Source organism: Cucurbita pepo, chromosome LG12 (assembly GCF_002806865.2).
Source record: "Cucurbita pepo subsp. pepo cultivar mu-cu-16 chromosome LG12, ASM280686v2, whole genome shotgun sequence".
Classification (NCBI taxonomy): Eukaryota; Viridiplantae; Streptophyta; class Magnoliopsida; order Cucurbitales; family Cucurbitaceae; genus Cucurbita; species Cucurbita pepo.
Window position 1 is genome coordinate 4,578,451 of NC_036649.1, and position 11,146 is coordinate 4,589,596.

The 11,146-nt window shown below is 35.0% G+C and overlaps 2 non-coding genes across 2 annotated transcripts; both read left to right on the forward strand.

Moving 5' to 3' along the window:
* The first annotated feature begins 9,310 nt into the window (after positions 1-9,310).
* On the forward strand, positions 9,311-9,382 carry TRNAE-UUC. The gene has a single exon. It is a non-coding gene; the product is annotated as a tRNA-Glu (tRNA).
* Positions 9,383-10,144: 762 nt separating this feature from the next.
* Positions 10,145-10,216, forward strand: TRNAG-UCC. Its single transcript has one exon. It is a non-coding gene; the product is annotated as a tRNA-Gly (tRNA).
* Positions 10,217-11,146: the final 930 nt, after the last annotated feature.

Here is an 11,146-nt window from a genome sequence, read left to right on the forward strand (position 1 = left end):
CATTGTTTATATCATATACAAAAGTGGGCCGCATCCATAGTGTCCCCAGAATAAGGTACTCAGCCTTATCCTTATACTATAGATCATTTTGACTATATACTTGAACTTGATCCACTCTTATGTCTCTACATATAGTTCAAGTAATCATACTATAGCCAGAGTGTTCTTAGTTTATTGGATTTAGATTAACGATCGTAAAGTTCACTTTATTCAATAACAATTTTTTTACTTAATAAACATCAATAATAACTTTATTGAAAATAGAATATATCTTTGTTTACAAACTATGAGTTTTAGGACATAAAACCCAATACCCCCTAGACCCTCTGGTCAAACTAATCTATAGCAACGTCCAGAGGTCAACAGAACCCCATAGTGTCATGCGCCTCATGCCTTCATCTGTGCGCATTCGCACCTGTGCGCATTTGCGCTCATCATACGGAGCGCGTCCGCACTCATCATCTCTAGGGAAAGTAGCCCTATGCTTATGAACATACAATATGCATGAGGTCCCTCTAAATCCAATTATACGTCTCTTCTGACACAACCCTCTAATCTCATCTCTTTGTTACACTGTGTAACACGTGCTCATGGATATTTACATTAATATCATTTTCTTACTCTTAGGGTTGTGTCCTATGTCGATCTACGACATGATGCAATATGACATACAACATCATAAGGCATGTTCAACATGGAAAATATCGTCATGTTAATAACATCGTCATGCATACATCATACTCATCATAGAAGCCTAGTGCATCAAATATAACATGTACGTCATGCATCGAAACATAAATAACGTACATTTAACATACATCACAGCACAACGTCATACTCATACATCATCATAATTCAAACAATCTTTAGCTTGTCCTTTAGTAAGGCCACTTACTTGGTTGACCTTGGCCGAAGTATTCCCTAATTAGCTAAACGTAAGCTCTCGTTTCGTGAGAGCTACTTCCTACATTGTCGGGGTTTGTTTCCTATCACACCGTTTGCCACCTTCCGTTAGTATTTCACAATTAATTTACCAATAACTCAATAAATGTGAAATATGGCTCTAAAACGGCATGAATACCTTAATCGGACCGAAAACAGGTCCGAGAGGGTCGAAACAGTAGAAACCGGGTCGAAAACAAGTGAGCCGAGCCAAACAGCCGCTGGGAGCCATCGGAGGAGCCACCGGAGCGTCACCGGAGGGAGGCCGAGTTGTTTGCACTGAGTCGAGGTAAGGGACTGCTTGCGCCGGTGTGTGCCACATGGCAGAAGCAGAACGCACCACATCGTGCGGTGGCGTTGGGTCGAGGCATAGGTCACACTCTGGTTCGGGTCGTCGGCTGCAGAAGGCTACTGGGCTGGGCTGGTTGTTGGGCCTCAGTTTACTGGATTGGGCCGTAGTGTTTGAGTTGCAGGGCGGTTCGATTGGACCGTGGGTCTGATCTCGGGTTGGTTCAGCTAAACCGTGGCTTCTGGGCTGGATTGAGGTTTGGGCCACTGTAGTTGGGCCTGGCCGAAGGCAGAGGCTGAGAGGAAAGAAGTCGAGCTGGCTCTCGGGATTTGGGTTCGGGTTGACGCGGATCCGTGGATCTCGTCTTCCTTACCCGACTTCGGCCAATTTTCTGGCGCGGTTCATCTCTTGTTCGTGGCATTTTCGTTACCGATTTCGGTCCCATTTCTTCCTTTCCCTCTCTTTTTGTCGTTCTCTTTCCTTCCTCGAAGTTTTGTGGCTGAACAATTCCTAAAACCACAGATCTAAGAACGTTTAGGGAAACCCAATTTTTTTGACCTCGGTTACGGATGACGACGCGTATGAAAAGGTACAAAACGCACCTTGAGTTATTGTGCTGTCGTTAGGGATCTTCTCGTGACTATAACTGAGCGTTTGGCGTCGATTTTTGGGTGGTTTGAGACTCGTCAAGAAAAATTGGCAACTTGCCGACATTACTCGAAATCTTTCTCTCTCGTATTTTCTTTCTTTTCTCTTCTTGCGAGTATTTTGGGGTGTTCTGGGAGTCGTGGGTTGAAGGCTGAGCGGGGTTCGGTCGTCGTTTCACGTGGTATCCGCGAAACTCGGTGGTTGTCGGANTAATTCTTGTGTAGTGATTTCCTTTTTCCTTTTCTCCTTTTTCTTTTTCTTTTTTCTTTTTCCCGGGTCGTTACAGATGAAATACACATCGGTCAATCAAATAGGATCACACTCACAACGTGAAATGCGGGCCAGGACATGGAATAAGCATCGAAATTCTTGGAAAATACACTAACGAAGAACCTGTTGAAGGTGTCATCGTAAAGGACTGCACATTAATTAAAACCACTAATGGTGTCAATATCAAAACGTGGCCAAGTTCTGCTGCTAGAGGTACCACCACCAATATGCATTTTTTGACCATTATAATGGTCAATGTTAGCAACCCTATTCTAATAGACCAAGAGTATTGTACGCGGAATCAGTGCAATCGGCACGTATTGATCGCATTCTCAAACCTTTGATTGATTATGTCATTATAATTTCACATATAAACCATTTATAGAAATTTGTTGTCTCATTTTAATGTTGAGATCCCTTAAAAAAATTAGAGGAAGTTCTAGAACATTAGAGGAAGTTGTGCAATTCTTGTGGCAATCAAACTTATTTGCAGCCGTCACTTACCATGTGGCTATGTAAAAGTAAGTGACATTGACCTCACTTACAATAGAATAGAAGGTCCTATTATCTCTTAAGACATGAATGTGTTTCAGCAAAAAAAAACAAGACCCAAAGATCTACTCTTCTCCTTATATTGTCCCATAAATTGTTCATTACTATAGGACTTTAAAATAATAGACAAACCTTAATTAAAAGAAGACAAACCTCTATTCATTTGACTCTCATTCTTTTGTTATTGTACTTTTCAAAATAAATAAAATGGTCGAATGTTTGAAGGAGACTTTGTGTCGTGACAATGTAATGTTTTTAGTACCTAGACTTTATAAAATAAAATGGTTTCACTCTTGTTTTTCATTTTAGATTTGAACGGAAGATATTGGCGTGATATTTATCCTGTTTTATTATTTTTTTAAAATTATGTTCACCCAATCTTCCATTTTCTTTTATTAAATTTTTTCCTTTTCCAATGCTTCTCTTCTTCTATTTGTATTTATTTTAATTATTTTTTCGGTTAAATTTCATCTATGTATTCTCAGTTAAATTTTTCCTTTTCGTCTATGTATTTACTCCGTTAAATATTTTTCTTTTCCTCTACTTCCTCTCTGTTATTATTATTATTAACTTTATTTCAATTTTGTAAATAAAATATATTTATATTCTATTTTAACCGCGAAAATTTTACACGTTTTACTTCATGTTCTTACAAGTTTGTCCCGATTCAACTTGAAAATCGGATCGCGACAGAGTAAATGGAGATGATGGTCTAAAAAAATTTCTTCTTCAATTGAGGTATAATAAGTTATAGCAAATAAATAAATAATAGAACAACCAAGGAGACGAAAACTTTTGCCATTCTTTCGCCATTCCTCTTTATATTTGGAGGCTCATTGTTTTGCTGAATCTAAGAAAGATTTTGAATTTGGAATTTTATAAAATTTAATAAGTAAGCCTAATGTAAATTACTTTCGTAATTAAATTAAAAATCAAGAAATTAGTATATGTTTGTGGAATATTTATTTTATTGAAATAATAAATAGAGAAGATGACATCCTTTTCGTTTTCTCAATAAAATAGGATAATAATAAAATAATCATTGATCAGTGTCATGAGATATGTACTGAGATCGTGAATAATATAAATTGTAAACCTTCAACCAAAATATTCTAATATCAAATTGTAATGATTACAACCCGACAATACTTAGACGTCTGGTAGGCAAATATTTTTAAAAAATCATCCAAACCTAATTCATCATTGCTTAATCAAAAGTTGAATGGATTTTTTAGCAACAAAGAATTTGAATGTATAAGGAAAAGCAAGCCCTAATAGGAAAAAAAAAATGCAAGGGAAAGCATAAAATCAAATAAAATATAAGATTTGATCCAAAAAATGAAAGATATGCAAAATAAAATAAGCCAAAAACAGAATAGAAAACATGATCCATATATCTAACAACCCACCTAAAAGTATGCTAAAAATAATGCAAACAAGAAAGTAAGAAAAACAAAACATGGTGACAAAGTGAATAGTGAATGTCGGTATGGCTTCTATATACAATTCATGACTAATGGGTATAAAAAGTCATTTAAAAAAAATCAATTTACACATTATAATCGTTTATTAATTCATTTCAAACATAATCATCTCTTTATCACACTTAGGAAATAAATGTCATTGACTTATTGTAGGATAACGAATGTTAATTACCATGACCTGATTCCATTGATTTCGTCATTCGTATATGAGACTGTTGCCTTGAATTTTAAAAGTGTTATGGTTTGAGTATTTCAAAGTATTCAATACGTGGCACTGTTATTGGGGTAGGAAAATGCAACCCGATGTGATCATGGTTNTTTTTTTTTTTTTTTTTTTTTTTACGTAGGGTTGGATGCATTATACTTCTCTACCCAAAATTTACACACACGCTTGAATTATAACACTCGAGAAAAGTTTGAAGTGACAACTATAATGGAGAAAATTTTGAATATCTAAAGATCGAGTCATCCAAGTAAACTTAAGTTCAAGCTTTTATGGTCATTTACGAGTAAGAGGTTTATAATCAAATTCAAAGCTACAAGCAAATTCGTTCCGCAAGACCCTTTCGTTTACTTTCTGAAAAGTTCAAGGAGCAAATTTATAGAAGACCATGAACACATTTGAGCTATGTACAAGGAAAATTTGGAGGAACTTGTTTATGGGTAAATTGTGATCAATTTAGAGATAATTCAAAATTCAGTCCCTACCGTCAATCTAGTTGCTTAAAACATATTCTTTGAGCTTCGTGGTATTGAGAAAATATTTTCATGAAGGAGTCGAGTGTTAAGGAAGTCTAATTCTATCGGATAAAAAGTGATTTTGTATAGGTTTTGACCTCGTGGGCAAGCTTCAATCTTGAAATTAACAGGCTGCTACACAAAAAAATATGTTGCCTAAGGAACCTTTCATTAGCTTAATAGGGAAGAAAGAAAGATTATTGCTCAATGGATGAAGGGCCAATAAGCTTCAGAAGTACCCCAAAATATATATATATATAGGAAGAAATGGTTTTACGCCGGCCAGAAGGCTGACTTTTGGGGGGTCTTCTCCACGAGATATCTTCGTCCATCGTGCACCAAATTCCACGAGGTTTATCCCTATCTCTTCCTTGCAGTATTCTCTACAAGTTTGTAGAAGGCATCGAGACCAGAAAACCAATGTACAACGCCGAAGAAGGTAAGTTTCATGGCACGAAGGCCATGGTTTTCATCATTCTTCCCTCTGTCCAGAGGCTGAAGATGTTGATGTGAGAACCGATGTCTCAAACATCACCAAACAAGTATATCGCTACTTTAGACTTTTCTTAAGTTTTACATGCAAGAATAGTTTGAAAATGAACTAATATCTTAACATAACTGAGAATTTAAGAAATATGAAAAAGTCAAGACAAACATTTTGCTCGAAAATGATGATCTATTAAAATAACGGATTAAACCACTTCAACTTTTAATATAAATTTTTTTAAGGTTAAAAAGATTATGTAATATTGGTGATTGGAGCAAGTTTAGAACTTAAATAAGGATTGGAGCGGAAAAATGACCAAAATACGGTTGGACTACAAACGCCCTGTAAATTACTCGTAGGGTGAGTACATGGAACTCCCATCCAATCCAACATGATTTGCCCATCAACAACAGGTTTTTGGCATTTAGAACCACAACTCGTCATTCGGTCTTCACGTCCACATCCCAGGTTCCTCCTCATAGTTCGATGCCATTTCATTTCTGTCCTCTTCTTCGACTGTGGCATCATTAAAATCCACCGCTAGCGGATATTGTTCTCTAAGGCTTTCCTTTTTTAGAATTGTCCTCTTTGGGCTTTATCATCCGAGCTTCCTTCAAGGTTTTTAATACGCATCCACTAGGGACAGATTTTCACACTCTTATAAAAAATGCTTTGTTTCCCTCTACGACTGACGTGTCATCTCAAAGTTCGTATAGAATAAAAGAGAGAGATCTACGTGCCCTCCAACTATTTTGATATTTATGTGGACTCTTGTTCTTGAGTCAACAAGTTTTGAGAACTTAATCGAAGAAAAATTGATCCAAAAACCCTAAAATATTTACCCAACTCGAACCTTGATACCTGATTACTTCACAAGAGTTCAAAATTACAATAGAATAAACTAGAAAAATAAAATTAAAAATAGAATCATTCAAATTATCTTTAATTGCATGATCTTTAAATCTTTTTGCTCTAATATATAAGAACCCAATGGGATTGAAAAAAAAAATAGTTTTTTAAAGTTGAGAAAGAATTGAAACGCCAAATTACCACCACCATGTTCTTGATTAGGCTTGACAACTTTGATCCTTTCATGGAAGCAATCATCCAAATGCATCAAATTTCTAAGTACGCCGACGTGAAAGTCTCGCCATTGTCATTCTCCATGAGTGTGTCGCACCCTACCCATGGCTTCGCTGTTAAACTGCACATTTCCCCCAAATTCTTCGCCAACTATTCCGTCGATAAGCATCACCGTTGGAGGATTTCCCTCGTATCCTTCCAAGATGCCATGTTCATTGCTCGAAAGCGATGTTTGGCTTCAATGAACCTCATTTTTCTCCAAAATATGAACCAATTGACCCTTATATTCTCCACTTCAAGTTAGTTTATACTCTTTTATTTACACCAATTCTTGTAAGAATATTTCATTCTTTTCTCATCTTGTTCTTGCATTTTGTTGTAAATTTTGTCATAACTCGTTAGTTCATAACTCTCGATGATTCATATTCTCATTTATTTTAGTTATTTTCTCTCATTTAGTTCATAACCCATTTGATTCTAATCTATTTGGTTCATGTATGAGAATTAGCCTATATAAAGACTTGTCTAACATTGTTTTGAGATGTGGAGTCATTGCTATTTTGTATTCTCTTCGAGGCAATTAAGAAGAACTTTGTAAGAGAGATTTTGTAGTGTGAGAGTGTGAGAGATAGTAAACACTTTGATTATAATGATTGACTACCATCCGTGGATGTAGGGGAATTTCTTTTCTCCAAACTACGTAAATCTTTGTCTTTGTATCTCTTTGTTTAATTTCTGTTTTTGGGTGTGTGAGTGCAATCGATCTTGCTTCCACTTCTGCTACAACAATTGGGTATCATAACATTTTTAATTGTAGTATTAAAACACGACATGTAACATTTCATTCTTTTCTTATCTTGTTCTTGCATTTCTTGTTAAAAACCCTTCTAGGAAATGCGGACGCATTGCAATTTGGATTGGAATTGTCACCTTCCCAACAAGAGGTGGATGGAGGAGCAGTTGATTATGCAAATTTTTTCTCAATTTATTCAAAAGATTTAAGACGATATATACTAATAAACTACTTCCCTCGTGATCCAGGTAATTAGGATCTTCGTTTTTGTTCCATGTTCATTGGAAGAAAGTGGCTAATTAGTCTACGATAGCGTTTTTTTGTTTTTGTTCCATTTCACGACGTACGAAAAATGCTATAAAAAGTTTACAATAGCATTTTTCGTATGCTATCATATGTATTATTTCTTGTTATATAAATTGCTTAAAACAAATTATCAATCTTTCACAGCTTGTGTTACTAATGTTATTGTAACGAATTCTCAAGTCAAAATCTCTATGGAAAACGAAGAACTTGTTATTTTGAGCAAGAAGGTATTGTTCGTGAGCTAATATCACGACATTCTAAGTGTTTTTTTTTCGAGAAGTTCTTACGTTAAATTTGTTGGTTGGTGTTTTGTAGGATGGAGAATGTGATATTGTAGGTTATGAAGAAGATGAAACTCAATTCCAAATCAAGCTCCATATCTTGCCCATTTTCCTTAAGATGGCATCTGAGGACGAGAAGATATGGTTTTATAGGACTATGAATTCTCATTGTGGAATGTTTATCCCTACTTTTGAATCTCTTGCTCATTATGATGTCATATATTTTCCTCAAAGCTAATATTGATATGCTTTGCCATTTCTTTTCTCTACCATATTCAATAGGTTGATACTCAAAATATACCTATAATCCTAGTTGAAATGGGTTTAAAATGATCTTAGCTTTATGGGAATATATAAATTTTTGTTGATGTATGTTGAAACGTTCAAGTATATCTTTGATATATGTCAATCTGAGTATAACCAAATCGATAATTTTTTTAGTTAGGTTCATATATGTCAAAATAGCCTTTATATATGAAAGTTCTAATAAGAAGGGAATTATCCTAACCGTTGGACTACAAACGCATTGTACGTTACCTAGTAGGGTGATTACATGACACTCCTGCCCTTTTTTAGTCCAACGGTTAGGATAATTGCCTTCCAAGTAATAGATCCGATTTCAATTTCGGGCAAACAAAATTATATATCAATGCGATGTGAGCTGCTTATCTTATCTTAAATGTTAATAATGGGTCTTCACGGTGTCTTGTTTGTCTTATTTCATATGAATAGACTATTCATTAGAAGACCAGTGGTACCTAAGGTATGAGATGTACTTATTTGCAAGTGTTTGTAGTCCAACGGTTAGGATAATTGTTTACCAAGTAATAGACCCGAGTTCGACTCCCGACAAACACAAATATGGTCTTATTTTATATCAACAAACTATTCATTAGAAGAACAATGATACCCAAGGTATGTGATGTACTTTTATGCAAGCGTTTCTAGTCCAACGGTTAGGATAATTGTCGTCCAAGCAATAGACTCGGATCGAAACCCGACAAATATAAATATAATAATATCAATGTAATAGGAGCTACTTCTCTTAAATGTTAAGAATGGGTCTTCACCATGTCTTATTTACAGACTATTCATTAGAAGACCATTGGTACCTAAGATATATGAATGTATTCTCTTTTGTGCAAGTGTTTGTAGTCCAATGGTTAGGATAATTGCCTTCCAAGCAATAGACCTGACTTGGGTTCAACTCTTACAAATGCAAATGCAAATTATATTACTCTTGACAAATGCAAATATATATATCAATGTGATAGGAGCTACTTCTTCTAAACATTAAACATTACGTGTACTACACTCTCTTATGCAAGCGTTTGTAGTCCAACGGTTAGGATAATTAGTATCGTGTTGGTCTTATTTACAGACTATTCATTAGAAGACCAGTGGTACCTAAGATATGATATGTACTCATTTATGCAAGCGTTTGTAGTCCAACGGTTAGAATAATTGCCTTTCAAGCAATAGGCCTGGGTTCGACTCCTGGCAAATGCAAAAAATGTATATCAATTTGATAGGATCTACTCTTCTAAAGTTTTCTTCTAAATTTGTCTTGTTGATCTTATTTATAGACTATTCATTAAAGACAAGTGGTACCTAAGATATATGAATGTATTTTCTTTTATGCAAGCGTTTGTAGTCCAACGGTTAGGATAATTGCCTTCCAAGCAATAGATTCGACTCCCGGCAAATGCAAATGTATATCAATGTGATAGGAGCTACTTCTTCTTCTAAATGTTGGTTAAGAATGAATGTATTTTCTTTTATGCAAGCGTTATAGTCCAACGGTTAGGATAATTGCCTTCCAAGCAATAGATTCGACTCCCGGCAAATGCAAATGTATATCAATGTGATAGGAGCTACTTCTTCTTCTAAATGTTGGTTAAGAATGAATGTATTTTCTTTTATGCAAGCGTTATAGTCCAACGGTTAGGATAATTGCCTTCCAAGCAATAGATTCGACTCCCGGCAAATGCAAATGTATATCAATGTGATAGGAGCTACTTCTTCTTCTAAATGTTGGTTAAGAATGAATGTATTTTCTTTTATGCAAGCGTTATAGTCCAACGGTTAGGATAATTGCGTTATAGTCCAACGGTTAGGATAATTGCGTTATAGTCAACGGTTAGGATAATTGCCTTCCAAGCAATAGACCCGAATTTGATAGGAGCTACTTCTTCATAGATCTTATTTACAGACTATTCATTATAAGACAAGTGGTACCTAAGATATATGAATGTATTCTCTTTTATGCAAGCGTTTGTAGTCCAACGGTTAGGATAATTGCCTTCCAAGCAATAGACCTGGGTTCGACTCCCGGCAAACGCAAATGTATATCCTACGAATAGGGTTACATAGAAATAGGGTTCCCATAAAACATGTACAGAAGATCTTCTATTACTACTTAATTCGTTTGGTGCGCTTACTTTTTTATTTCTTAAAATTACCTGTTAGCTTACTTTTTTATTTCTTAAAATTACCTGTTAGCTTACTTTTTTATTTCTTAAAATTACCTGTTAGGGTATAAAAATGACTTTTTCAAGACCCTTGACTTGCCTAAATCCCTTAATGGACCGCTTATTATTTACCTTCACTTTTCACTTTTCGATGTTACATGTATCTTAAAAACTAAATGCTAGTCAAGAATGGGACCGAATCTTGAGTAGGTGCCATAAAGAACTAAACTTAGGGTCCGGACGATCCTCTATTTTCTATCCATTTTTGTCGATTATTTTTTTATCCCCTTCCCGTTTTGTATTTAAACTCATATTTTGTGTTTGATATTTTAAATATACATGCAAAATTTTTACTGTATATTTACTATGTTGAGTCCGCCCACGCCCGTTTCGTGCTCTAGAAAGCTAAAAAATGAGTTATGACAGTCAGTAAAAAACTGGCCATGAAAATTTTAAGGTGGAGACAAAAGTTCTGGTCAAGTTTAGATTATATCCACTTTTATTTCAAAGCAACAAGAATAAGATAACGAGAGTTAAAATACTATAGACCAGTCAAATTCATTTAGAAGGCGTAGGAAGTTTAGATTTAAGTCCTAAAAATCTTCATAATTAATTAATTATTTTTTAATAATAATTTCAATTATTTTATTGGTAACTCTCCGGGATGAAAAATATAAGGTTATTAGTATAATCTTAAACCGTATGTAATTGACATATAGGAGAGTCATATTCAAGAAGTAAACTAAAAGGATATAGTATATAAATAAGATTGGATATCTTATCTTAGTAACACTGTTAACAC